Source organism: Somniosus microcephalus, chromosome 1 (genome assembly GCF_052327205.1).
Source record: "Somniosus microcephalus isolate GS21.2 chromosome 1, FLI_Smic_1.0, whole genome shotgun sequence".
Taxonomy (NCBI): domain Eukaryota; kingdom Metazoa; phylum Chordata; class Chondrichthyes; order Squaliformes; family Somniosidae; genus Somniosus; species Somniosus microcephalus.
The window spans coordinates 398,758,942-398,784,346 of record NC_140987.1 but is presented as its reverse complement, the minus strand read 5'-3'; the positions used below and the strand labels follow the sequence as shown (position 1 = coordinate 398,784,346).

At 46.5% G+C, this 25,405-nt stretch overlaps 1 protein-coding gene across 1 annotated transcript in view; it reads right to left on the bottom strand.

Annotated features, from left to right (window-relative positions):
* The window catches only part of frmpd3 (FERM and PDZ domain containing 3), a 485,785-nt gene extending 465,681 nt beyond the window's left edge, over positions 1 to 20,104 (bottom strand). The window contains exon 1 of the mRNA XM_085997856.1: positions 18,873 to 20,104. The gene's annotated coding sequence lies outside the window, so the exon portion shown is untranslated. The remainder of the gene's footprint in view (positions 1 to 18,872) is intronic.
* Positions 20,105 to 25,405: the final 5,301 nt, after the last annotated feature.

Below are 25,405 nucleotides of genomic sequence, written 5' to 3'. Positions count from 1 at the left end.
TACCTGTCCAAGTGTTGGTCCAAAGCAGTAAACTCTCCTCCTTGGTCTCTGTCCAAAAAACCGTTGCACAAGAGTGAATGCTGCAAAATGGCTGGCCTTTATACTGCTGGGTAAGTGCCCTTTAATTAGCGCTCCCCCCGGCCCGGCTGGCCTGTATACCGTTCCACTTCACAGTCGCTCGGGACGCCCGGCGCACAATGGGCCGGCGCGAGTGAAGTTCCGGTTTGGGGCGCACAAAGGGCGTTGCACTATTAAATGATGTCATGATCTGCGCGCGCAGCAGGGCGCGCGCTAAGACTTTGCGTCGGCGCTAAATGTGTCCTGAAGTTGGGGAGAGGCGCAGATCGCGCTGCGCCCGGGCGATAAGCGCCTAGCGCTCGAGATCTACTCCCCCTAAGGCGCTAACGGCTGGCGCGCCCAACTGAATTTCTAGGCCCATGTGCCTTTGAAAAGATGACATCAAGTAAAAGAAACACCTGCTGGTCAAATAGTTTTTATGTTAAACTTGGAAGGCAGAAAACATATAATTAAGATAGCTAGAAAATAAGTAAACACTCTGATTAAAGTGGTTTTGATTTACATATAGTAAATATGATACCTGCAGAACACTTTGAAGATATAATTTCAATAGATGCACCAAGCAATTACATTGTTTTTGAATTGACCTTGGAACACCACAGAGTCACAATGTCTGCTAAAACCAGTTAAGCCAATATTAAGAATTGAATGGAAAATCTTCGATAAGAATGACATCAAATAAATATTGCTGTCATATTGTTTTTATGATAAGTATTGAACATTTAAAGGTAGAGACATAATTATGCATGCAGCAGCTAAATTGTCAATAAGATAGAAAGCATTCAACAGGGAGAATAAATAAGACAATTAGCTTACACCAGCAGGAAACTTCAAAGAATAAACCACTAAAAAAAATATAAAAGATAGAGCTTTTCAAACAGAAAGTCAGAAGTCGCTGAACGGGCAAACATTTCTCAACTTCACAGGCACGCTCTATAAGTTTTAACTTTGAGTCTTGGGTAATCAAGGTATTTGATTTTGGTGGATGTTCTGGATTTAGAGATAAGTAAGAAATTTAGAAATGTAACGAAGTAAAGATTTGAGAATAAGGATCTTTGAGAAATAAGAAATGTAAGTTTTTGTATTTTGAATTGTTAATGTTGTGACTGACTCAACAGCTGTTAAATGAAGGTCGGCTCTTAAATAAATCTATATATTTTTAGAATTGTCTCAAAATGTATTTCTGTATAAACTCGCGAACCCAATTTCTGTAAACTCTTTTGTAAGGAGTTGCAGAATTCTGGGGGCTATTCTGGACCCTCATAATATCCGGAAGGTTACAGTCTAGTTAAACTTATTAAAAGTGCTATCTGCAGGATGGTAATATCTTCAGGTCATTCCTTTCCTTTAGGGAGAGAGAGCCTGGACCTTTAGACCCAATTAAGCATCTTATAGAATTCGGCTATCTCTAACTTTAGTTGAAGGTGAACGCCTGGGGAGTACGCCTGATCTGGGATAGCCCGAAAAAGGCTAGGACTTGTAATTATCCCTTTAGGCCAGCATACCATTTGCCTTCCTAATGGCTTGCTGCACCTGCACATTCACTTTCAGTGACTCATGTACAAAGACACCCAGGTCCCTTTGAGCATCTGGATTCCCCAATCTTTCACCATTTAGGAAATACTCTGCCATTCTGTTTTTTCTACCAAAGTGGATAACTTCACATTTATCCACATTATATTCCATCTGCCATACTCTTGCCCACTCACGGAGCCTATCAAGATCCCCTTGAAGCCTCTTCACATCCTCTTCACAACTGACACTGCCACCTAGCTTTGTATCATCAGCAAATTTGGAAATGTTACATTTAGTCCCCTCATCCAAATCATTGATATAGATTGTGAATAGCTGGGGTCCAAGCACTGATCCTTGCGGTACCCCACTAGTCATAACCAGCTACCCTGAAAAAGACCCGTTTATCCCTACTCTTTGTTTTCTGTCTGTTAACCAATTCTCAATCCATGCTAGTATATTACCGCCAATTCCATGTGCCCTACTTTTGTTCACCAATCTCTTGTGTGGGACCTTATCAAAGGCCTTCTGAAAATCCAGATACACTACATCTACCGGTTCCCCTTTGTCTACTCCACTAGTTACATCCTCAAAGAACTCCAATAGGTTTGTCAAACAGGATTTCCCTTTCATAAATCCATGTTGACTCTGCCCAATCTTACTATTAGTTTCTAAGTGCCCAGTTATTGCATCCTTTATAATAGATTCCAGCATTTTCCCAACTACTGATGTGAGGCTAATAGGTCCGTAGTTCCCCGTTTTCTCTCTCTCTCCTTTCTTAAATAGCAGGGTTACATTTGCTATCCTCCAATCTGCAGGAACCGTTCCAGAATCTATAGAATTTCGGAAGATAACAACCAATGCGTCCACTATTCCAATGGCCACCTCTTTCAAAACCGTAGGATGTAGGTCATCCGGTCCTTGGGATTTATCGACTTTTAGTCCCATTAATTTTGCTAGTACTGTTTTTTTACTAATAATAATTTCTTTAAGTTCCTCATTCTCGTCACACCCTTGGTTTTCTCGTATTTATGGAAGGTTTTTTGTATCTTCCTCCGTGAAGACAGAAACAAAGTATTTATTTAATTTCTCAGCCATTTCCTCATTCCCCATTATAAATTCTCCTGTCTCTGACTGTAAAGGACCTACATTTTCCTTTTCACATACCCATAGAAGCTTTTACAATTCATTTTTATATTTTTCGCTAGTTTGTGCTCATATTCCATTTTCCCTTTCTTTATCAATTTCTTGGTCCCCCTTTGCTGATTTCTAAAAAGATCCCAATCCTCAGGCTGACCACTTTTTCTGACAACTTTATAAGCTTCCTCCTTTGACTTAATGCTAGCTTTAATTTCTTTTGTTAGCCATGGTTGGATCACTTTTCCTTTTGGGTTTTTATGCCCTAGAGGAATATATGTTTGTTGCAAATTATGCATTGTTTCCTTGAATGTTAGCCATTGTATGTCCACCTTCATACCTTTTAGTGTAGTCTCCCAATCTACCATGGCCAACTTATCCCTCATACCCTTGTAGTTTCCTCTGTTTAGATTGAAGACCTTAGTTTCAGATTGGACTACATCACTCTCAAACTTAATGTAAAATTCAATCGTATTATGGTCACTTGTCACTAAAGGCCCCTTTACCACAAGATTATTGATTAGCCCTTTCTCATTACACAGTACCAGATCCAGGATAGCCTGTTTCCTGGTTGGTTCCTCCACATACTGATCCAGGAAACCATCTCGCATGCATTCCAAAAATTCGTCCTCCACACCATTAGTGGTAATTTGATTTGCCCAGTCAATATGTAGATGAAAGTATCCCATGATTACCGTATTGCCCTTGTTACATGCACTTCTAATCTCTTGATTGATACTGTGCCCTACATTACCATTACTGTTTGGTGGCCCATACACAACTCCCACCAATGTTTTCCACCCTTTGCTGTTTCTTAGCTCCACCCAAACTGATTCCAGTTCTACATCACGGTCTGCCAAGCCAAGATCTTTTATCTCTAGCGTACCGATCTCATCCCTTATTAACAGTGCTACGCCACCTCCTTTTCCTTTTTGTCTGTCCTTCCTAAATGTTGAGTACCCTGGAACATTCAGTTCCCAGCTTTGGTTACCCTGCAACCATGTCTCTGTAATAGCAATTACATCATACCCATTTACTTCTATTTGTGCCATTAATTCATCCACCTTGTTGCGAATGCTACGTGCATTTAGATAAAGTGCCTTCAACTTTGCCTGTTTAATATTTTTCTGCACTTTGACCCTCTTTACTGTTGGCCTTGTTTTCTGCTCCCTACTAGTTTTGCTGACTACTTTTCTAACTTGCACTTCCAGCTTTGTTTCTCTTCATTCTGGGCCCACACTTAGGTTCCCAGCCCCCTGACAAACTAGTTTAAATCCTTCCCAACAGCACTAGCAAACCCCCCTGCGAGGATGTTGGTCCCGTTTCTGCCAAGGTGTAACCCGTCCAGCTTGTACAGGTCCCACCTTTCCCAGAATCGGTCCCAATGCCTCAGGAATTTAAATCCCTTCCTCCTACACCATGGGCTAGATTTTTGGGGAGCCGTCAGGCGGAGTTTCAGGCGTGTGGGGGGGGGGAATCCTGAATTTGGGGGTCCCGACACCATCCCGCCCAAAACCCCGCCCCACGTAACTTTCAGGGGCGGCAGGTACCCGCCCCGCACTGGAACCCGCCGAAACCAGGCGGGAAGGGATTAGTGTCAATTAACTGCCTGCTAACAGGTAGTTAACAGACAGTTTTTAGCCTAATCCCTATTTTGAGGGGTTTCGTGTGGGTTTCCCGACGGCTCCAAACCACGCCAGGTAGAGCAGGCGGGCCATCGGGTTGAAGGAGTTGGAGGGGTCACGATGTCGGCGCTCAGGTGAGTGATGGGTGCATGAGTGCAAAGGTAAGTGTGTTTGGTATGTCTAAAGTGTGTAAAGAACTTTTACTTACCTGTACTTACCTTAACAGCCTTTCTTCCTGTAGCCGTCGGGAGCGCATCACTCAGCCGGAACTTAAAGCTGAACGGCTGCGATCTGTCAAAAGTGACAGCCTTCAGCTTTGAGTGCCGGTGTGAGTTCTAACTGAGTCTGTGCAGAATGACTCATGTCAGAACTCAGACTGTCAGTGTTTCACAGCTTCAAACAGCTGTCAAACGCTGATATTTCATCTGTCAAGGACTCTTGACGGATGAAATTTCAGTCTGTGACGTCACCTGTTGCCGGGTGGCCCTTAATTGGCCTGCTGAGCCCGCTGGGTGGGCTCAACAAGGTCAATCAAGGGGAAATCGCGCGGATTGGCCGGACGTCGAAGTAGGCGGGTCAAAAACCCGAAAGGGGAAGTCCCGCCTTCTTCTCGACAGGTTCGGGAAAATCTACCCCCATCTCTCCAGCCATGCATTCATCTGGTCTATTCTCCTATTTCTGCTCTCGCTAGCACATGGCACTGGGAGTAATCCTGAGATTACTACCTTTGGGATCCTGCTTTTTAATTTATTTCCTAGCTCCCTATATTCTGCCCGACAGTTTTAATAGAAAGCTTTCACTACTGCGATGGATGCTGGGATAGTGCCATCTCAATAGTGTTCTCATTCTCTCCCATGGACGATGAGGAGAGAAATACACATGGAGTCAACTTTTGGACAGTGAATAAATCAAGGAAATTGTAGCACTTCTTCACAGGAATGCGCCTGCTTTCACTGTTACCAGTCCACAGGTTTACAATTGTTCCATTGACTTTATGACAGATATACAAAGTACAATCCTCTTTTTATAAGGGAGAATGGGGGTTTCCACGACTTCCAATTTATTTGGTCTTAGCTCCAAGACCAAAAGAGAACTCCTTAAAGAGACAGAAAAGGCAAGAGAGGATAAACAGTGTTAAAATACTTCACCACCTACCCAGAGCCTTGCCTCCATCTCACCCTCATATAGTTTTGTACTAGATAAAAGGTGACAGCAGTAGCTTCTTTCTATTATGATTTATGTGGCCTTTTCTCATTCCAAACTTTGTGCCAAAATATGCTCAAGCCCCTTGTTTTTAGAAGCAGGGTATTACTCGACAGGAATTACAACACCCTCTTACACTATTCGTTTTGTGCCAAACTTACGACAAAATCAAGATGAATTCTTTATCTAACAGCAAATCTAACAGTAACATGAGCACTCTGATTCATGATCAACAAGCCCTTACAAAACCCCTTATTAATTTTCAGCAGCTAACACAAAGTGACAAGTTGCAATTTTTCACAAGTCCACTGAGAGTGTGGTTATGTTGTGATTTGAGGTAAAATTAATGATGACAACACTGCAACTTTATGGACAGTACAGATGGAACAGTGTGAACGTTGGTTATTAATGAGGTTACAGTTTGATGTATTGGATAGTAAATGTTGATTTATCCTGTAGCCTTTGCCCGTTTAACTGCTGAGCACAATCCTCTGTCTGAATTTAAGGCCTAGAAATTGAGTTTGCGCTGCGCCAGGGCTTTAGCGCCGGAAGTTAGCGCCGGCGCTAAAGCCCTTTGCGCGCGTCAAAAATTCAGTAGCGCCGCGCCCAAACGGCTGCCGGCGCTACTGAAGGGTTTTAGCGCCTGAAAACTGGCGCAACGCGCCGCATTGCGGCGCTATTCCGGCGCTGCGGCGCCCGCTGCGGTGCGGCAGGCTCGGGAACTGCAGGCCTCCTCCTTCCGTTAAGGAGGAGCTGCCTGCACCCGGCCGCGGCCCGCGCAAATCTCATCAAAAATGAGCCCGGCACCTCGGACAAGTGCCGGGCTTGCATCTGTTCCGGGGGGGGGTGGAGAAGTCCGGGGAGGGATCTGCGGGCAGGCGGCCGGCGGGAAAGCGGCCGGCCGCCGCGCCTCCTTAAAGCGCCGGCGCAGACTCCGGCAACACTCGTTTGCCGGAGTCTTAGTTGCGGCTGCCACTGGCGAGGCGGCCGCAACCGAATTTCGGCTTGGGGCCGGGTTACCACGGCCACCGGGACGCTGCGCACACCGATGACGTCATCGGTGCCGGCGCAGCGCTACCGGTCTACCGCCGCGGAAGGGCGCCAGGCAATTTAGGAACCGGCGCCAATTGCAGCGCTAGGCCCTCTGGCGCCGCAAAATCGGTGCTAAGGGCACTGAATTTCTAGGCCTAACTTTCTTAAATAAACATGGGGTGCGATTTTAACCCTACCTGCCTGGTGGTTTATTTATCCACTCTGGAACTGTCAGGAGCTGACCAGTTGGGATTTTAACTTGCTCAGTTGAGCAGATGGCAAAAACACCCCACCCAAAATTGGCGGCTTCCTTTTTTACATATGCTTGTGGGTATAACAAGGAAGTGGATAGAAGCCAGAAGAGGCCTAAAAAGTTTTTTTTAAACTTTCTTTCTGGGGCCAGGAGGAGCAGGATTGTTCCCCTACACACCACAGGGAAAACTTAGGCCTCCCTAGCCATGGACTTCCACCCTTTCTGATTGCAAGACCCCCCTTGTGGGATGGCACCAGCAACTAACCCACCACTTACTTGGGCTGCAAATTTAATTGAGGAGGCGGCTTGGAGTCGGGTTGCCTGGTGAATGGGGTCTGGACCCGCTGCCGACTGCAGCCACTCCCGAGTTGAAATTTTAATTTAATTGGCCCCTTAAGTGCAGTGGTGCACGTTGGCCGGTCCAATGACTGGGATCGGGTCTGTTAGCCACCTCTGATGATGTCATTGGCGCAGATGCTTTTAAGGGTCACATGCAGCCTCAGCCTTTCATTTCTTGTTTCTGCTGGTGCCTGAATGTGACAAGGCCACAATGAGTGTTTCGAAACCGAAGGCTGCTCCATGTTTCAATGAGGACTCCCTCTAAGCTCTTGTGGAGGGAGTAAGAGGGCGCAGGGAGATTCTGTTCCCTCCCGATGGCCGGAGGAAGCCTCCTCAGCAAACCAAGGCAGCCTGGTTGCACATTGCTGAGGAGGTCAGCGCTAGGTCCATATGTTCATGCACCTGGATCCAGTGCCAGAAATGGTTTAATGATCTTCTGCGATCAGCAAATGTGAGTATCACATCACACTTACCTTCAATCTGCTTCCCTTCCCTTCTCATCACCAGCATTCTGCTTTGTAAGCCTGCTCCTCCACATCCCACCTTACCCTTACTTCCATTGCACCCTTACCTATCCATCTCTCTCTCTGTACTGCATCACTTCACCATTCTGCTATGCACCCCTCACACTCACTCTCACTGTTATGCAATGACACCAACTAACAATGCACAGGGAGGCAGCTTCCTCTTGGCACCTCAGTCCATCTTCGTCTCCCTCTAGCCTTCTATGTTATGGATTCTTCACAGTCACTACATCACTCTCGCTGAAACTCCACTTGTGTCCTTCCTTGCAGGAAAAGATAGCCCACAATAAGAGGGAGACAGCAAAGACAGGAGGAGACACACCATCCCTCGCTAAATTGACAAGTGCTGAGGAGGCTGTGCACGAGATCGTTGGAGGTGGCGAGGTGCTGGAAGTGGGGGACGGAGAGATGTGTCCTGAAGTTGGGGAGAGGTGCAGATCGCGCTGCGCCCGGGCGATAAGCGCCTAGCCCTCGAGATCTACTCCCCCTAAGGCGCTAACGGCTGGCTCGCCCAACTGAATTTCTAGGCCCAAGTGACAACACTACTCTATGTCCCAAAGGTCCCCCCGAGGTGTGAGTGTCTGCGCTGGTGCTGGGTGTGCTTACTTCTGCTGACGCCGCGCCCTCAGAGGTTGGAGCTTCCTCTGAGGAGTCTGGCAGCACAGCCTCTTCCTCCTCCACAGTGAGGACGGGGGCTCTGGATGGTACTGTGGGGGAGTAAAGGAAGGAGTTAGAGATGTAATGCCAAGGTTCTTCTGGTGACTCCCAGCGAGTTGGCATCTGCTGACACCTGCATCCATGCAGCATTGGTCTCAGTGGGAGGCCCATTCCTCCCTGACCTAGGGAAGAGGACCTCCCTGTGGGCCCTAACCCCATCCAATAATGCCTGCAATGAAGCCTCGTCGAATTTGAAGGCAGCTCCGGGTCTGGCACTGGCCACAGCTGCTGCAGGCTCCTCTGCCATCCTGTATGGTTCATTTGGAAGCCAACAGAGGAAGCAATGCTTGCTGTGGACCATGAAAGCACCACGAATGATGACATCATACTGTGTGGCTCTCTGACCAGAAATGGACAATTAGCAAGGCTGCCCACATGCTGGGAATTAATTGGCCACTTGAGGGAAAATTGCGTGGAGCTGGCTGACACATTTTTTTGTGTGTCAGAAACCCCACATTCGGGGAAACCCGACCATTTCCCACACAAGCCGAAAATCGGGCCATTGTAACTAGGATCTCACATGCATCATCTTAAGGTACTTTTACTTTGGCACTTAAACATTAGAGTAATAGATCCTGTTTTGAGAGTGGCCTCCATGTGCTTCTCTTCTGCTTTTACATGCGCTAGCTGATCTCTGTCGGCATGCTGGCTTCTGCTGTGTAATAAGACCACTTAGAATGCAAATGTACAGGACTGGCTTCCCATGCTTACTCTATTGAAACTGGAGGCCTAATCCAGTGGCACATTCATAGACCCACATTACTAATGAATCTAATAAGACTGAATAGACTAGGGCCTAGAAATTGGGTATAGCCCCGCTTGAGGCGCTAGAACTGGCGGTGCGCAAAGTTTATAGCCAGACGAAACTTATCGCTACCTGGCGAGATATTGGGTTGCATCGCCCCCAAAGGGGATTGAGGCGCTAATTCAGCCATTGCACGGTGCTCCTAAGGTGCAAAAGTTCAGGCGCTACTCAATATCGATGCGGACGGGCGCAGCGCAGGTGATCTCAATTACGGGAAACCACGAGACTTCCAGGCGCCGGCCGGCTCTTAAAGGGGTGGGTCAGTCAGCCTGAGCTGCCACACCCAACGCCCTGTAGGCCTCAGAATCGGCGCTCGCCCTTCTCTGGCGTTAGAAACTTGTTGAGCATGGAGAAGGTTAGACAGAGAGCAGAGCGCTTCAGCACTGAGGGTGTGGACCAGTTGGTGGCTGCAGTTGAGCACTGTCGAGATGTCCTGTATCCGGACAATGGCAAGAGGCCGAATCAGAAGGCTTACCGACGATCTTGGAGGGAGGTTGCTGTGAGGGTCAACTCCAGCAGCATGGCGACCAGGACCCCTGTTCAGTGCAGGAAGAAATTCAACGACCTCACACGGGTTGTTAGGGTGAGTGATGGTTTAGCAAACTTATGATTCCCTCCATCTGCAGCTGACTTCGGGCACCCTGTTGCCATGATGCCCCAGTGGCTATCTGTCAGCAAGCACCCATGGCCCTTTCTGGGCACACACATGGACAGATGTCTCAAGGCCTCATGTAAGGGCTCTTTCACCATGGGGGGCATGCGATGATGTCTCAAGGCCTCATGTAAGGGCTCTTTCACCATGGGGGGTATGCGATGATGTCTCAAGGCCTCATGTAAGGGCTCTTTCACCATGGGGGGCATGCGATGATGTCTCAAGGCCTCATGTAACACAACTTCCCCTTCTTTCCTCTCCAGGCCAAGCTGGCGGCCAGGCGAAGGGACCACTTTCAAACCGGTGGCGGGCCTCCACAAGTGGTCCCTCTCACGGATCTGGAGGAGAGAGTGCACCAGATTCTTGGAGGACGTCTGTCTGGTCTTGTGACCACTGCATCTGCCGACCCCATTTCCGACAGCGAGGGTAAGACTCTCACCTTTTTCACCTGTTGCCTTCCACTTGGTCCCCCCGCCAGCATGTATCCTCAGTGTGCAGCCATGTCAGAGCCTTGCCGCAATCTGGCATGCCTTTCCGCAAAGCTGTCCTTTTGCTAAAGCCACTCTTCCACCTCCCTGCTTTCAGATGAATCAGCACCAACTCGGGCTCAACGCACTGAAGCTGCCAGTGCCAGTGCCACCGGAGGCGAGGAGCAGGAGGAATCCGGACCAGCCATTGCAGAATCCGGGGAGCGGACACATCTACAGACTGGGGATAGTAGTCCCCTGGAGGGGAGGGGGGGGGGTGGCTCTGAGGATGAACCAGTTGCTGGAACAAGCGGCATGCAGCAACGCAAGGGGGATAGGCAAGTTCGGCCACCGTCTCCTTGGAGGGCAAGGCAGGTAGTTATGACTGCTGCTCAGAGTGCAGAGGAGGCGCGTCGCCTGGGTGAAATGAGCAAACAGGCCCGGCTCAGACACACGGAGCTGATGGCTGCAGTGGAGAAGATGCCTCAGTCAATAGATTCATTGGCTAAGAGTATGTTGGACTTCGGGGCAACAATGGAGAGGACTCTCCAGGGCTTTGGGGCAACAATGGACAGGACTCTCCAGGGCTTCGGGGCAACAATGGACAGGTCTATCCAGGGCTTCGGGGCAACAATGGACAGGTCTATCCAGGGCTTCGGACCAACAATGGAGAGGACTATCCAGGGCTTCGGCCCAACAATGGAGAGGACTGTCCAGGGCTTTGAGGCCGCTATGGAAAGGACTGTTCAGGGCTTCGGACAATCCCTGGAAAGGTCTGTCCAGGGCTTGTCCGAGGCAGTGGAGCGGTCGGCACCTGCCTTGTCCGAAGCAATGGAAAGAACTGTCCAGGGCTTCTCCGAAGCACTGGCACCTGGCACACAGGTCCTCACTGTTGCCACACAGTCACTTGCTGGGCTCGTCCACACCCAGATTGAGGCAACGCGATCTCTCACTGCAGCCACCCTCTCTGCATCAGTTAGGATCATCCCGGGCCCTTCCAGTCCCATACAAGGCCAGGAATCAGGGAGCATGCGATTGTGGCAGATGAGCCGAGCCGGTCCCCTCAGATAGCCAGTGTGTCGTCCGACCATGGTGCAGGTGTCCTCTCTCGGCAGGAGACCATTGCACATGCCAGCGCTGGGACGTCTGCAGTGCAGCTGCCACCACCTGCAGGGCACACTGCTTCCAGCCATGGTCACATCAAGCATCCTGCGTCCGCACCCTCCAAGCCCAGCGGTCGGCCAGGCCGTCCCTCAGGGGCTTCTGCGCTTCCACACAGTCAGCAGGCGTCCCCCAGCCTTGAGCCCGCCACTGGGGTCCAATTACGTAGGAGCAGCAGGGAGGGAAGTGGCCGGCCGCGAAAGAGAAGTTGTTCTCCCTCAAGGGGCCATTTGTAGAGGGAGGTGCTGAGACGTTTCTTTGTCCAAATTCAAGGACACCCTCACCTGTTGTTATATTTGCAGAAGGTTTGTTGAGTTTTGCGGCTTTGCCGAAGAGTTCACAGTTATTTTGTTACTTATGGTTTCTGTTGACATGACGTTGTTTTGCTGTAATGAAAGACTTTTGTGACAATAAACAGAAGTTTCAATGTGGCATGGTGCACGTGACTACTTTCAGTGATGCTGGCATTCAGAGGCCGTCAAACATCCAAAGTGCGCAGGAGTTAAGACTCTCATCATTCCGCCAGAGGGGTCTCGAAACGAGTCCTGATGAGCCTCTGACGTATGGCCCTTCCACTTTCAGGAGCCCTTCCATCTTCCTCCTCCTCCTCTGCCTGCTCTTCCTCCTCCTCCTCCTCCTCCGCCTGCTCTTCCTCCTCCTCCTCCTCCTCCGCCTGCTCTTCCTCCTCCTCCTCCTCCTCCTCCTCCTCCTCCTCCGCCTGCTCTGCTGGTCGTTGAGGGACAGGTGGAATTGGCTGGGTGCGTCGATTCGCCAAGTTGTGGAGCATGCAGCAGACGACGACGATGTGTCCCACTTGCTCCGGCGAGTACTGCAGGGATCCCCCCGAATGTTCCAGACATCGGAAACGCTTTTTGAGAACACCAGTAGTGTGCTGTTCACTGTGCCTGGTCACCTGATGGCTGCTGTTGATCAGCTCTTCTGCTGGGGTGTCGGCCACACGGAGTGTTGTCATCAGCCATGGGCAGAGAGGATAGCCCTTGTCCCCAGTAAGCCAGCCTCGTGTTCGAGCCAGCCCCACAAAAAGGTAACAAACTGAGGTCAACCGCAGGATAAAGGCATCGTGGCTGCACCCTGGGAAATGCGCGTTGACTGCCATGATGATTTGGCGGTGGTCACAGACCAGCTGCACGTTGAGGGAGTGGAACCCCTTGCAGTTGCGGGAGTCCTAAGGATGCTGGCATGGCGCCCTCAAAGCCACGTGTGTGCTGTCAGTCGCCCCCTGCACCATGGGGAAGTCCGCAATAGAAGCGATACCCTGCGCGCGCTCCGCCTGCTTGTGCAGGGTCAGAGGGAAGGTCATGAATTGACGCCTTCGCCTATAAAGGGCATCTGTAACTTGCCGGATGCAACAGTGGACTGCAACCTGAGCGATAGTCGCAATGTCCCCAGTGGCTGACTGAAAGGATCCGTTGGCTTAAAAATTGAGGCCATCAGTCAGTTTAGCGAACACGGACAGAGAGGTTCTGCACCGTTCACGCGGCTGCAGATCCTCAGCAAGCAGGTGGCACAGATCAGTAACAATGTCCCTCCAGAATCGGAGCCTTCACAAACACTGCTCCTCCGACATGTCAAGGCTTGACACCTGCTGCCTAAAGACCCTCGCAGCATACCGTCGGATTGGCCGACCTCCATTGCCCCTCCTCCTTCTGGCCAATCCCGGCCCTCTCTCCCGCCGTCTCTCTGCCCCTTCACAGTGTTGGGCCATGAGGCCGTCCCCCTCCAAAGCAGCTCCCATTCCGATGCCAGTTGGTCAAAAGGCTGTTAGGTGTAGTGCTCCAACTGCTCCGGACAGGTTTGAAGGTCCCAAGTACTCTAAAGCTAAATTCCCAAAACTCTGCTCCACAGTAGCTCGCCAACTCTCTCCAGCAATGATCGCAATGAGCAGGCCAAGTGGCTGAAGCTTCTGCACTAGAGCTGTCCCCTTTAAATAGTGCCCCTCTACTCCGAGAAGGGCCTGCTAGCGCTCCCTCAAACTGTCACTAATAGCGCTAGGCGTTAAGGCTCCGGGCGCCACTCAATATGCGCTCAGGCGCTCCTAAAAGGCGTTGCACACCGAAATGACGTCATGATCTGCTTGCGCTCGCGGGCGCGCGCAAACACTTAGCGCAGGCGTTAAATGTATAGTCAATATACGAGTTGTCGCTATCTTCATAGCGACCGCCCCAACATAGGGTATCGCCCCAATTCTAGGTCTCTTTAGGCGCTCAACGCCGGCGCTACCAACTGAATTTCTAGGCCACGGACCAGTAGGACTGAGCCAGTTATGATTTCAAGGGGATTTTGGTAACCTACATCACTTTGGTGCTCCTCTTTCGGTCTCTGCAGTCCAAGTGAATAAATGTAAGACTCCATGAAGAAGCCTTGGAAATCTATTTGCAACATTTAACCCTTGGGCATATGAGATCCAGTTAATCTGGTCTCAAATGATACAAAACTGCACTCAACAGATTTAAACTCAACAGCCAGATATCAGTTTATGTGCTGGCTATACTCTACTTTTAGAACCAAGACAGAGGCAAACTTATTCTAGATCTGCTTCCCAAAGTACAGTATACCCACTTAGATTTGATTTAAAATTGGCCAAGAACATAAAAAAACAGAACCAACCCAATGACTTGCTTTCTGTCTAGCATCCAGCTGCTGTTTGGGTCCAGATCACTCCAGTTAAAATACATTTTATTCTTGCATGATGCATTGTGCCTGCCGGAACCTAATGATCAAGCCACCAGCATCTTACCAAATACAACATCCTGCAAATTAGATTTTCTGAAGCATTCCTGACCACCGCCCTTGAGTCCTGGAATTCCTCTAAATCAGGGGCTGATGGGTTGGATGCTCAACTTTTCAAATTGGGAGCTGGCTTTATAGTCAAATCATTGATAGATGTGTGATAAATCTGAACATTCATTTGAGTCTTTCAACTGAATGGAAAATAGGCAACTACTAGAGTTATCTTAATTCATAAATCTATTGATATTGATCACCAAATAACATCATTCCCAGCCTATACAATTAAACACTGAAGAACAAACTCATCACTCAAAGGTTAACTGGTTTTATGGTCATTACATTGCATTAAACACTTTGGTACAATTCAATAATGTTACACTTTCTACCATTCAATCAAAAAGGAAAATGTTATCTCTCTTGGATTCAAGTGTTACATACGGACATACGAACAATGACAGACAGGCAAAGACCCTCTGGTCCATCGAGCCTGTCCCACATGATTGCGATAACTTGTGTATCACAATATACACTCCACCCCACCCGAAACCATGTGATCTCCTGGAAGAGGCAAAAAAAACATTAAAAATCCAGGCCACTTTGGGGAAAAATATCTGGGAAATTCCTCACCGACCCATCTAGGTGATCAAAACTTGGCTCTGAATTCCCTGCAGTTTAACCTAGATCTTTATACAACTTAAATTTGTGACCCCTGGTCCTCCCTAACCTATTTAATTGAAACAAACTGACAACTGGAACACAATCTATTCCCTTCATTATCTTATAAACCTCAATCAGATCATCTCTAAGTCTATTCTATTCTAAAGTGTAGAATCCCAACTCTTTTAGCCTATCTTCATAACTAAGATGCTTTAAACTGGGAATTAGTCTAGCGGCCCTCCTCTGCACCCTTTCCAACGCCTCAATATCACCCACCATGTGAGGAGACCAAAACTGGACACAGTATTCCAAGTGCGGCCTGACTAAGGTCTTGTACATGGACAAAATAGTCTGTCTTGTCTTATACTCAATTATCCTATGGATACATCCCAATGCCTTATTTGCTCTAGCTATCGCTCCACGGCATTGCTTATGTACCTTTAAAGATGTGTGCACTAGAATGCCCAAATCTCTTTCTATCTGTGCCTTCTTTAATGCTTTTCCCTGAAGGGTGTATGAATGTTGAGCATTTGCCCAGCCCACATGCACTGCACTTATCCAAGTTTTACATCATTGGCCAGTCATGAGCCCAATCTCCCAACACATTAAGACCCACCTGAAGCAGACGAGCATCATCTAGTCCTAATAAATGCACAGATCTTGGCATCAACTGCAAATTTGCAGATCGTGCCCGCAACACCTACATCCAGATCATGAATAAAAATAGTAAAGTGTTCAGCAAAACACTTGGATTTCAAAAGGGTAGATCCTATTCTTCCAATGATTGGTCTGTCTTTGTCGCTTGGTTATTTTAGCTGATTTGAAAGGGAGAATGCTCATTAGAGGTAGAGTATCTGATCTGGAGCCTACCAAACTGAATGCACTTCAAGTTTCAATTTAATGCATTCCACTGATATTGGTTTACATTAATGATCTTTCTCTCCCATGTACATCCACAGACAAAACCATAAATGTGCTTAATTAAGATTAATAAAATTGAATTGCTAAGTGGATGGTAGTTAACTACCAGCCATTTTACTATCAGCTTAAATGGACATTTTTACAGTTACTGTTTCCTAATCACACTTGTACTCTTGACAGCACTGCACCCTAGAACTTCAGTCCATCGAGTTTATCTTAATGACTTGTCATTTAATGAATATATCTTGTAACTTCAAAATAAAATCTCAGCTCCACTAAAGCAAAAGCCACTGACTGGATATTAGAATTACTATTTCAAGTATTTAGTCCCTTCTTTAGCATTTTCTAGCGCACTTGTACCAGAAGCTGTATTAACTCTTTGGCTTGAATTGATCATATAGTTTGTTTCGGCAGGTCTGGTTGCCCAGGCCACCTAAAAGTCAACTTGTCAGGAGCTTTTTGCATTCTACGTTTGTCTGAAAATCTTATCAGAAGTTCGATTTGTCATTCTACTGATATGCCTGGGTCACAATTTAATGACTTGCCATCGGTTGGAAATAGTCCAGCACAAGGAATATAGAAGTTCCTTGAAAACATTGATTCCTTGCTAAGGTTAATAAATGCCATGTTCTATATAATGCATTTTATATCTGTGCTGGGCTGCCACGAGGGCCTCGGCAGCAGACTGCTTTCATCAGAAAGTGCTGTTTGACAAAATATTTTCTCCTTTGCTTACAGGCAAGGAAAATGTGTCAAAATCCATTACATTGACTCAGTAACTCCTCTAAACCGATTGCTGATTATATCACCATGACAAAAATAGTGCATAGCTCGTCTTTGTTGAACAAAAAAAAGGCTCATTACTCATTTTATTATAAATTGATTGAGCCCAGCATCAGGACCCTTTTTAAAAGTCACTCAGTTACAAAGAATTATGAATATGTCTAAGTTCAATTTCAACTTTTGGATTTTTTTGTTGCGTCAGAGGGGATATTATGTTGAACAAGTTGCTGAGTTCAACAGTGTTAATTAGCTGAGTGGTCATCAGTAAAGGTGTATTCAACAACAAAGGGATGATTCAGCATCAACAGTGTATAGTCAGCCTCAGTATCTCCTCTAATCCAAAACTCGCAATCATTAAAACATCACTGTTAAAAGGAAAAATTGAAAAAAAAAGACCAACAGGTACAGAACAAAACAAAAAGGTCTTTCAGAGGGGTCCCGCTGTCAGACTGTCTGAGTTCAAGAAGATCTCTGCATAAATGTTCTTATTAAATAATACATGCAAATGATATGACTTTTATATTCAAATTATTTTCAGTTATTAAAGAGCAGGTGTCCCAATAACATACAGCTATGTACACCGCCAATTCTCAAACACCTCTATAAATGGAAGTCAAGTACTGTATGACTTTAGGGAAGGCAATCTGCCATCCATACCCGATCTGGCCTATATGTGACTCCAGACTTATAGTAATGTGGTTGACTCTTAACTGCCCTCTGAAATGGCCTAGCTAGTCACTCAATTGTATACCACCACCTTCTCAAGGGCAATTAGGGATGGGCAATAAATGCTGTCCTTGCCAGTGACGCCCACATCCCGTGAATGAATTTTTAAAAAATCACATGCTGATAATGCAATAAAGTATGCTGGCACAAGAGCAGATCAAGTAGCCCATCAAAAATCTGTCCACTTTTTTAAAAACATCAATCCAGCATCCATTCATTGCATCAGGCGGTAGTCTGTTCTTGAGTTTAATTTTCGAGTTTCCTGAGTTTATAATTACATCTCCTGCCTCAGCACATAGAACTCCTCCACATCCAACCAGCCACCTCCATGTGTGATTTTAAAAACTTAGATCATCCTCCACTCCAAAAAATATTTTATAAAAGAACAGCTTCACTCCCTTAGGTTCTCTTCTTCAGCATACCATGGCAATTTCAGGGTGGGGCATGGGGAAACTGGGGCAGGGGCATTTTATACTGGGTCTCTGCCCCGTTTTCCTATGCTGGGAATCTCCTCAGGCAACGGAAGCAGTCCTTGCGTCCATCCACTTTCCAGGTGATGTCAAAAATGAGGCGGGACTGGCAGGGTGGTGTCACCTGCCATAGTTCCTGCCAGTCTTACCTGTGGCGCCCACAACATATTCTCACAAAGCGAACAGCTGCTGTAAGGAAACTGGCCTTCCTGGAATTGGGCCAATCTCCCTGAGCTGCAACTACCTTCAGCCAGACCTTCTGGTAATAAGCTTCAGCAGCTTTCTAACACTGCAAATTCCTGCCTCACACCCAGAAGATGACACAACAGTGCCAATACAATGATGGGTCCCTGCCCAGTTTATTTAAATTGCCTGACCCCAGGTACTCTAAGAATCCAGCCTCTTAAATTACCAATGAGCAGGAAGTGCCACTCCATTACTGTTACAGTGGCGGAGTGTGATCTCAGATATTTGGCCTTATTGTTCTTACTCCTCCCATCATCCACCTTTGGGAAGTCCTTTCAGTGGCACACTGAGTTTTGTTTCCAACAAGATTTAGGACTGAGTACTTTGAGGATGTTATGATGGTTGTTCATTTATTTTCGCTTGTCATGATTAACAAATTTCAACACATAAAATAATACTGTGAACCCAATGAAGAACATCATGAAAACACATTAACAAAACAAAAATACTTCTATATCCTTTCGTTTCTTCAATTCTTCGTTATGACACTTTCCATCATAAATAGATAAAAGCAACACATAAATGTTATATATATGCCACATTTTGAAAACCACAAAAAATTCTGGGGGCAATTTTAACTTTTGAGGATAGTGTAAATGGAGCTATATCGGGTCGGCTGCCCGTTATACATCTCTTCCGATTTTCTTTTTCGTTGAAGTCAATAAATACAAATATCGGGAGAAGTGTCTAAGAGGCGGCCGATCTGGTATCGCCCCGTTTATACTATCCCCAAAAGTTAAACTTACCCCCCACTGTGTCTTTAGGTCTCATTAGTTACTGTCTTTGGTCATTATATCTCAGGCATGTACTCACTCTGTGCGGGAGATGCTTGGGAATCAACTCTCTATAGTAGTGCCTGGATGATGTTCTGTAATACAAGAGAGAGAGAGAGAGTACATTTTGTGGTTTATATTAGTGCAATAGATCTGGAGATTGTAAGGTGTGCAATCAGGGGCATTCCACACAAAATGGCTGTTGTCAAACCTCATCTAACTAGCAGTTGTAAAACATATAGACAGCTATTACATAGAATGATGTAACAATTCACTTCCCCTTGAAGGTTTTTCCAACAATGGATGCACACAGAATTTTTCCAATTTAAAAAATTTTTATGAACTGAGTAAACACGTCATCCTGTTGCACCCACTGCAAAATCTCTTCAGATCAGTGTGAGAATAGCCAAGATGTAAAATAAATTAAACATGTTTGATGGATTACTTCTAAAGAAACACACTGAAGCCTACAAACTACATTGTTATTATGAGGATGGTGTTGGTTAGGATAGAAAAAAGTGACATTAGCAAGATTTTTTTTAATGACCAGTCCAGAATGTTTATTCTGAATCTAACCTGTGCTGCATCTGATCAGTGAATGCTTGATGGGCAGTGTAAAGGCAACTTTATTCACTCCTGATTTATGTTACACCTCACATTGTATTTGATAACCGACGCTATGTACAAACTATCATTTCCCAGGATGTTTCCAAAGCCCTGGTAACCACATGCTGGAATGTTGTAGGGATTATCCTGGCATGATACTCCCTGCTATTTTCCCATCCCTAATTCTGTGAGTTGTAGCTGGCCCTGTTCCATGATTCACCGCTCAATGCAGCTCAGATTGGGAACTAGCTGGAACAACACTCAAACTTGTATCTGTGCCCACTCCAAACAGCTCAAACTATCCAATTCTCAACCTCCATAACATTCAAATCCAATCTATTCGGACATACAAACACTGCACAGCCTCTCGAGAGTGTAAAGCAAAGATCCATCAGGTCTTTTTATTGTATGTCAGTAGACATCATATTAGCAATCATCATTGGTAGCTGCTTTCATTTCCATTTACACCACAGGATCCAATGGAGGAAAGCCCTCTGGTAATAGACCCATTCTTTTATGAGTGTGCAGCACCTAATCATAGCACTTCTGCAGGCCACAGCGAGTTCTGCAGTCATCCTCATTCATCAGTAGGGTAGATTTTCATCTTCACCAACTGGGCGGTAATCTGGTGGGTTCTATACAGAACATGCAATCTGTCCTGCCAGATTATCACCATGCTGGTGAAGACAAAAATCTACCCCACTACTGGTGATTTACTTTATTTTAATTAAAATAAGCAGAAACATTACTGTTTGACAACATTTTTTTCTTTTTTGTGAATGTTTGTGCTTACCAAGGTGAGGCTTATCAGTGCAAGTTTCAAATCTCTGCACATGATTTCAGCATGAAGCACCTGCCAGGTGCAGCATGGGTTAGATTCTGAGTATCGCGGTGCCCAATTCAGAACACAGCAACCCCTGTACATTCTGGAACATATTTATAACCAAGGTGGTAAACCCTAACCCTAACCCTAAATGCGACGAATTGCTGCAAAGAGAGTGTTAATAAGAATCGGAAGCAGCACTATGAGGACATTTACAAAAGGTTACAACACAGCAGAGTACAGGGGACCAATACCAGCATAGGATTTACAAAGAGATAAAAGGACAAGATTGCTTTTCACTCATTAATTACAGAGTTCGAATAAATTGTAATACTTTAATGCTTTGGTATGACAAACATCAAGAAACTAATTGGCAGTAAAACTCATTTGAGTGTGTCTGATTTTAATTGCAACATGCAAATTGGATTTTCATGATTAGCCCAATGTATCTGGCTACATTTGGAAAATTATCTGCAAAGACTGCCTATGTACCTTTTTAAAAGTACTGCATTTTTAAAAATATTCGATCATGGGATGTGGGCGTCGCTGGCAAGGCCAGCTTTTATTGCCCATCCCTAATTGCCCTTGAGAAGATGGTGCTGAGTCACCTTCTTGAACCGCTGCAGTCCGTGTGGTGAAGGTACTCCCAGTGCTGTTAGGGAGGGAGTTCCAGGATTTTGACTCAGCAACGATGAAGGAATAGCAATATACTTCCAAGTCAGACTAATGTGAGACTTGGAGGTGGTGGTGTTCCCATGTGCCTGGTGCCCTTGTCCTTCTAGGTGGAAGAGATCACGGGTTTGGGAGGTGCAGCCGAAGAAGCCTTAGCGAGTTGCTGCAGTACATCGTGCAGATGGTACACACTGCAGCCACAGTACGCTGGTGGTGGAAGGAGTGAATGCTTAAGGTGGTGGATGGGGTGCCAATCAAGCAGGCTGCTTTGTCTTGGATGGTGTCAAGCTTCTTGAGTGTTGTTGGAGTTGCACTCATCCAGGCAAGTGAAGAGTATTCCATCACACTCCTGACTTGTAGATGGTGGAAAGGTTTTGGGGAGTCAGGAGGTGAGACACTCGCCACAGAATACCCAGCCTCTGACCTGCTCTTGTTGCCTCTACCTAATTGACCTCCTTTTCTAGATATGAGAAAATAGTTACCGTTATATACAGAGCTCTGAATGGCTTACGGTTCATAAATGACAATGATCAATTCCTGGTCTGTGCTGAGTTAGCTTATCTCCGCTGGGGTGGCAACCGGGAGGTAACAGTTGGCCTCACTGCCCCTATGTGAGGGAGAAGATAAACCGGACTGGGTTCTTGCTCACCAAGGTCACTATCCAGTGACTCCTGCTGGAAAGCAGATATGTGAGGACATCGGCTTAGGACAGAATCAGCCAATCTGTGATGCTGTTCCATTCAAATAGACTGCAGATCCAAGCCAACATTTGAAGAATTGGCTACTCAGGTGAGGGATATTGTCACCGTGTGGACCTGTACCCAAACATCAATTTGCATCTGCAGATAAGGGAGAAAATTAGCAAAAAACTTGCAGTTTGGCCTTTCTGACAACAGTTTCCTCTTTACGTTAATTTAAACCAATCATTATGCCATTTAAAATAAACAAGTTGATGACTGCATTAAAATAGCAGAGTTTGGAAGTTAGTACAACTATTTTAATCAGTTCCCTAAAAATAACAGATAAAAAATTAAACCTCAGGTTGCCCATTATGTTCCTGTGGAAAGATGTGAAAAAGAGGTCTCTGTCCATCCAAATCACGTACACAGTAGTCCCAATTTTGTATAGTTCCAATAGTGGTGCTTCCATCCTTGCTGGGAGCAAGCACAGAACATTAAATTAGATGCTATTTAAATGGCCAGCTGGTACTTATCAGGTGGGAGGATGGGCTATTTCCCTCCTGCAAGGACGGAAATGAGAGGTTCCAACCAAATTGTACGTGGTGGGAGACCTCAGTCAAACTGTGGGGGGAAGGGCCCTATCCTCATGCAAGCAGCAAGCTAACGTGTCCAATCCACACAGTGCATTACAATTTGCAGATTTAAAAAATGCCGGGTGGGGGAGCTTCTTAAAGGTGAGTATCTCTTTTTAATTTTTAGTTGGCAGGTTTTTTTGTTTTTTTATATTACTTTATCTGCATTTTATCAATGTATTATTTTTTGTTGCTGTTTATGTCTGATTTTTTTCAGTGGAAGACTCTTATTTCGAACTCCATTTATTACAACTGCCTTGTTTCCAGCTGCTTTTTGTTTGCAGCAACCAATAGGATGGGAGTTCTTTTGGAGGCTCCAATGACCCGCCTAGATTTAGAACAGAACAACAGTACTGGGGAGGACAAGAAAAGCAAATGTTACTAACGTCATGGGTTATATAACCATCCCTATCCCAGTTACTAGCCTAGACAATCTTTCCTGAGCATGCCAGAGGAGATCTGTCTTTGGTACCTCTGCTTCACTAAGGGGGCTACCATATAGCTATAGCATCTCTTGAAGCCAGACTGCAGACAACTTGAACCACAGGGGTGGCTCTCTCTCTGAGGGTCACTATCTATTAAACATACACCGCTGGATCTTTCCAAGCCACCACCAATGAATAAATCAGTCAGTTGGCTGTGCAAATCAGCAAGTCATGGAAGCCTTGTTTGCATGGGACAACATGTTCATCACTTTTCCTGTGGACAGAAGGTATCAGCTTGACAGAACATTTTGCTGGTGTCAGGGTTCCTGGGAGTGTAGAGCTTGATAGATGGCACCTAATGTACTGTGCAAACCATCGAGCTTGGTTCAAACCTCTTGACAGGCAAGGTACACTGCTGTCCCCTGGGGCAAATGCTCTGAAGTGCCAGAAAGGACAGCCCTCTTGACACTCACCTCATGCAGCAGCACATCCAACATGCCAGCCCTCAATCAGAGGGTGCTACGCCACTCCGCCACTTGTCCACGGACTCTGTTTATATATTCGCGTTAGGTTTTCTGTCAGTTTATTATTGCCTGGCACTTCTCTTCTCCCCTCACCCAGCTGTAGCAAATGCTGACAGATATTAAACATTCACACTCCTGTTTAAAAAAGGGCAGAGGGATAAACCCAGCAACTGCAGGCCAATCAGCCTAACGTCAGTGGTGAGGAAACTTTGAGACACAATAATCCGGGACAAAATTAATTGGTATTTGGAAAAGTATGGGCTAATAAATAAAAGACAGCTCGGATTTGTTAAAGGCAAATCGTGTTTGACTAACTTGATTGAGTTCTTTTATGAAGTAACGGAGAGGGTTGGTGAGGGTAATGTAGTTGATGTGTATATGGAATTTCAAAAGGCATTTAACAAACTACCACATAATAGACTTGTTAGCAAAATTGAAGCCCATGAGATTAAAGGGACAGTGGCAGCATGGATACAAAATTGGCTAAGGGATAGAAAGCAGAGAGTAGTGGTGAATAATTGTTTTTCAGACTGGAGGGAAGTATATAGTGGTCTTTCCCAGGGGTCAGTATTAGGACCACAGCTCTTTTTGATTTATTAATGACCTGGTATACAGGGCATACTTTCAAAGTTTGCAACAAATACAAAAATCAGAAATGTAGTAAACAATGAGGAGGGTAATAACAGGCTTCAGGAGGTCATAGACTGGTAAAATAGGCAGAAAAATGGTGGATGAAATTTAACGCAGAGAAGTGTGAAGTGATACATTTTGGTAGGAAGAATGAGGAGAGACAATAGAAACTAAATGGTACAACTTTAAAGGAGGTGCAGGTACAGGTACAGAGAGACCTGGGGTGCATGCACACAAATCTTTGAAGGTGGCAGGACAAGTTGAGAAGGCTGTTAAAAAAGAATATGGGATCCTTGGCTTTATTAATAGAGGCATTGAGTACAAAAGCAAGGAAGTTATGTTTTATACCTTTGTAAAACACTGGTTCGGCATCAGCTGGAGTATTGTGTTCAATTCTGGGCACCACACTTTAGGAAGGATGTCAAAGCCTTGGAGAGGGTGCGGAAGATATTTACTGGAATGGTACCAGGGATGAGGGACTTCAGTTAAGTTGAGAGACTGGAGAAGCTGGGGTTGTTCTTAGAGCAGAGAAGGTTAACAGCAGATTTGATAGAGGTGTTCAAAATCATGAATGGTTTTGATAGAGTAAATAAAGAGAAATTGTTTCCAGTAGGAGAAGGGTTGATAACCAGAGGACACAGATTTAAGGTGATTGGCAAAAGAACCAGAGACGGCATGAGGAAACATAATGGCCTAGAAATTGAGTTTTGGCTTAGCCAGGGCTTTAGCGCCGGAAGTTAGTGCCGGCGCTAAGTCCCCCTGCGCGCGCCAAAAATTCAGCAGGGCCGCGCCCAAACGGCTGCCGGCGCTACTGAAGGGTCTTTGCGGCGGTAAATCGGCGCTAACTGCCGTTTTGCGCCGCAATTCCGGCGCTGCGGCACCCGATGCGGTGCGGCAGGCTCAGGAAGTGCAGGCCTCCTCCTTCCCTTAAGGAGGAGCTGCCTGCACCCGGCCGCGGCCCGCGAAAATCTTTTTAAAAATGAGCCCGGCACCTCGGACAAGTGCCGGGCTTGCTTCTGTTCCGGGGGGGGGGGGGGGGGGGGAAGTCCGGGGAGGGAGCTGCGGCCAGGCGGCCGGCGGGAAAGCGGCCGGCCGCCGCGGGGCCTTTAATGCGCCGGCGCAAAGACTTGTAAGACTCTGTTGCCAGAGTCTTAGTTGCGGCTGCCACGGGCGAGGCGGCCGCAACTGAATTTCGGCGCTGGGGCCCGTCGGCATGGCAACCGGGACGCTGCGCACACCGATGACGTCATCGGTGCCGGCGCAGCGCTACCGGTCTACCGCGGCGGAAGGGCCCCAGGCAATTTCGGCGCCGGCGCCAATTGCAGCGCTAGGCCCTCTAGCGCCGCAAAATCGGCGCTAAGGGCACTCAATTTCTAGGCCAATGAGTTGTTGTGATCAGGAATGCACTGCCTGAAAGGGTGGTGGAAGCAGATTCAATAGTAATATTCAAGAGAGAATTAAATATATACTTGAAGGGGAAATTTTTACAGGGCTATGGGCAAAAAAGCAGAGCTGGCAGGGGCACGATAGGCCGAATGGCCTCCTTCTGTGCTGTATCATTCTATGATTCTGTTCATTTGA